The sequence below is a fragment of the Cygnus atratus genome, chromosome 2 (assembly GCF_013377495.2).
Source record: "Cygnus atratus isolate AKBS03 ecotype Queensland, Australia chromosome 2, CAtr_DNAZoo_HiC_assembly, whole genome shotgun sequence".
Taxonomy (NCBI): domain Eukaryota; kingdom Metazoa; phylum Chordata; class Aves; order Anseriformes; family Anatidae; genus Cygnus; species Cygnus atratus.
In genome coordinates this window covers 19437351-19441422 of record NC_066363.1, presented here as the reverse complement: position 1 = coordinate 19441422, position 4072 = coordinate 19437351, and the positions used below count along the sequence as shown (strand labels likewise).

General features: G+C 56.1%; 1 non-coding gene across 1 annotated transcript; it reads right to left on the bottom strand.

Moving 5' to 3' along the window:
• Positions 1-3654: 3654 nt before the first annotated feature.
• Positions 3655-3728, bottom strand: TRNAN-GUU (transfer RNA asparagine (anticodon GUU)). The gene has a single exon. It is a non-coding gene; the product is annotated as a tRNA-Asn (tRNA).
• Positions 3729-4072: the final 344 nt, after the last annotated feature.

The window sequence follows — 4072 nt, the reverse complement described above, 5'->3', positions numbered from 1 at the left end:
TCAGGATGCCTATGAAACAGATGCTAGATATATTTTAAGGCATCAGTCCACAGGGGAAAATATGGCACAGAGAAATTAGAGCAAAAATGTTCAGATACAGAAGTTAAATCTGTATTAATGTACTGAAAATATCAGGAACTGTGTATCAGAACTCCAAAACTGCCTTAAAAATTTAGAAACTTTAACAAGAACAATACAGGTCTTAACAGTAACCTTAGCCTTAACACCTAGGGTAAGAAGTTTTGCCTAAATTGACATTAAGCAAATCAGCAAGTCAATAAAATCAAGCAGTTTTGCCCTGCAGTCCTATTCTTTAATCTTTAGACAATGGTCTCCAGCCACCTCTGCGTTATTTTTATTAGGTGTCTTTGGCTTTTTAACCGAGCTGTTTCTGCTGAGCTTATCTGCAGAAAGAGTAGGTCCAAAGTAAGCAAACAGCAAAAAGAACATAAATAAATAAATAAGCCCTCAGAAGGAGCCTTTCAAAGCCTTGCATCTGAACCGCTGCCTTATTGTCTCTGCTTTCACCACACCCCTCTGTCAGTCGGCTGCTACACTTTTTGCCTTTAAACAATTTTTTTTTTTTTAATTTGGAAAGGCCTAACCAGCATTAAGGGACTTAAAATTCTTAGGGAGGAAAATAATTATAATAATAATAAAGCAATTTCGTAGTTTTATGGAAACAAAAAGCATCTGAATCAGCATGTTGTATTTGTTTTCACCATCAGTTTTGGAAGGAAAAAAAAAAAAAAGGACAGCTGTTAATCCATTTTAGTTAAAGTGGAAAAAATCCTGGGGACTTTCTGAGCCTAATTTCAGCCTAGAGTGGTTTTTATGGCCAAACAATGAATCCTTAGAATAATTTGTTCATATCACGAATACGCAACAAACTCTCAGCCCAGGGCCTGATGCAATTTCCAGGGTGATCAGAGGGAACACCTCCTTTGACTTCAGTGACAGTAACGACGTACTGTATGATAAAAAAAAGGATTAAAAAAAATCAGGATAAAAAAAATCTTTGCAAAAGTATTCCTGGCGAATCCAGACCAATCGTTTGTTTATGTCGAATGAGCTCTGAAAGTGATTTTACAGCTTCACATGTGACTTATATTGATGCCCACAAATCAATATAAATCGTGGGTAAAGAAAGCACCATCGCTTAGAGAGGTACTAAATTTCCAGCCCGCAGTGCTCATACCGCGATTATTTATGACCTCTGCACGCAGAGGAAAGGCTGTGGCGTTCCCTCCAGTTTCATTGCTTCGTGCCAGCTGAACGCTGCGAGAGGGATGGTGTGAGAAATGGAAGGCTACAGCAATGTTAACTATGCCGCTTCCCTCCAACATCCATTTTGTTCCAAAGAAACACTTGCCAGAGATTAAAATATTCAAGATGGCTGGTTTGTGCACCCTTTCTGGGAGCTCCACAGTTTTTCTGGTTGCAAATATTCCAGAGCCCCGTCTTTTTCTTAACCCCGGCAATATTTTACTCCGCACCTCGCCCGCCCTCCGAGTCGTTAAAGGCTGGCAGGAGTTCAAAGGGCTGTCCCCCCAAAAAAAGCCGCCCGCTTTCCAGCCGGGACGTCCACACGACCCTCGGGACGCCGGCTGGCTTGGGGGGGCTCTCCCCGGCGGCTCGGCTCGGCTCGGCTCGGCACGGCAAGGCACGGCACGGCACGGCTCGGAACAGCGCAGCACGGCTCGGCACGGCACGGCACGGCGTAGCGCGGCTCGGCGCTGCTCGGCATTGCATAGCACGGCTCGGCGCGGCTCGGCGCGGCTCGGCACGGCTCGGCACGCCGGCCCCGCACGGGACAGCCCCAGCAGCGACCCCCCAGGACCACCTGAGCTCCGGCGCAGGCCCCCCCGGCTCCCTGCGGGGCCGCCACTGAGCAGCTGCGGGGCGGGGCGGGGGGACCGGGGGCGGCACGGCTCGGCTCGGCTCGGCTCGGCACGGGTGCGGGTGCCCTGCTTGCGGAGGGGCCGCAGGAGGTTTTCCTGCAGGTACCCGGGAGGATCGGCCAGGAGCAGGGGGGTCGTGCGCCTTTACACAGCCGGTGCGAGCCGCCTTCGCGGCTGGTAACCGAAAGCTCCGGCGACCTCTCGTTTTTTTTTTAGTATTTTTTTTTGACTTCGCCCGAAGCCCCGATTCCCTGCCTTCTCCCCCAAAAGCACCGCGTTTCCCGTTCCCCGCAGCCCTGACCGCGGGCGGATGGGACGAGGCGCTGCTGCCCTAAGTGCCCCCGAGCCCGGCTGCGGTGACTTTGGGCTCCCGAAGCCGCTTCCCACCGGCACCGTCAATTTCGGTGCCGCCGCTCGCAGGAGGCTCGTAACGCCCGCACGCCAGGCAGGCGGTCGCGGGGGTTAAAATTTCCGTCCCCTGTCCCCTCGCCGGGCTTGAGCCCTTCAAGCAACGTTGCCCCTCAAATCTTGCTGCAAACAACGCGGGGATGTCGAGGAGGGAGACCGCCCGAACGGCTCCGGTGAAAATAAAATCCCACCGAGCTGCAGGAGATGCTGCGGGGCTAAGCGATGCCGCCCAGGAGCGGGGGGTCCCGCAGCCGGCGACCCCAACCCGCTGCTCGGTGCTGCAGGGAACGGGAAGGAGCCGGGCGATGGAAAAAGTCCGGCAGCGCACCGCTGCACGCGCACCGCACCGACGATTTAGGGTTTCTTACTTTAAAAAGATTCTCCGGTGTTTCTAAATAAATGTCTTTTCCCCGGTAGCTTGGCTAGCGAGGGCCGTATCTTGTCATCGATGGTAAATCAATGGCACGGGCTGACCTTTAAGAGGGCTGCATCCTTTATTTAAAACAGGCGAGCTGAAAAAGAAAGAGCTGTGAAATACAACTTCGCTGGGGCAGGAGGGATTTTTAATACGAATTCGGTTTTCTCCGAACTGTAAATAGCAGGCTTCGCTGGAAGGCGGCCGTATTTCACCCGGCTGAAACGCTCATTTGAATCCGCTGACGGGCTCGGCGACGGCGAAGGTGCCAACTTCTAATTGATACGTTTAGGCGAAGCTCGGCGCGTAATTGCTTTTAGCATTCATTTATGCAAAGCGGCTTCGGGCGGGCAGGGCGAGCGCGGAGAGGCAGCGCTGCTGTGCCAGCACCCGCCGGGCCTGCCAGCGCCGCCGGCCCCGGGGCACCGGGCGGAACGGCTCGGCTCGGCTCGGCTCGGCACGGCTCGGCTCGGCTCGGCTGCCCGCCGCGAGGTTTCTCCCCACCGGTTTTATCGCTGCTGCTTTCGGCCGCCACGACGCGGAAAACAAAACCACCGCCGCTCGGGCACCGCGGGATGCAGAGGGCACCTCGCCCCCTGCCCCATCCCCGCTTATCCCACGGCCGCGGCTCGGGGAGGGCACCCGGGCAACCGCGCACGACCCCGCCCGCGGCTGGGCTCGGGGGGCGCTGTGGGGGGGAGCCTGCGGGCAGAGCCGCCCCGCTCCGGTGGCTGCCGGGGCGCAGCGCGGCCGCAGCTGGTGCCGGCGCTGCGCTCCCCGGCGGGGGCCCCCCTGCTCAGCAGCCCCCGGCGGCTGCCCGGCCGCCAGCGCTGATCTCCCGTCCTCCCGCCCCGGCGCGCTCACGCGCACGCACGCGCACAAAACGACGGCTGGCGGCCGGGGAAGGGGGCGCAGCCAAAAGAGCGGCGCCGTCCCTGGGTGGGCTCGAACCACCAACCTTTCGGTTAACAGCCGAACGCGCTAACCGATTGCGCCACAGAGACTCCCGCGCTCTGCCGCTTTCGCGGAGCGAGCGATGGGCATCGCCCGCCTGCCTCCGAGACCCTGCTGCCGCGCGCGCGGCCCTGCGTGGCTTGGCAGGGCCGGGGGCAGGGGGAAAGGTCCGATTCCTTTACCTCGGGCATCTGAAGGGCTCATCCCCGATAGTACTGTTCACAGAAACGGTCTCTTTGTGGGAATTTCCAAATCGGTGTTAAAGTGGCTTCTTCGTGGCTCTTGTTAATTCATCCACTGCACGTGCAAGTCAAAATGTAATTCCCAAACATCACTGCAAAATTGCCCTATTAATATATTTAAAGGTAGTCTTAAGTGATTGCAGAGAACTATT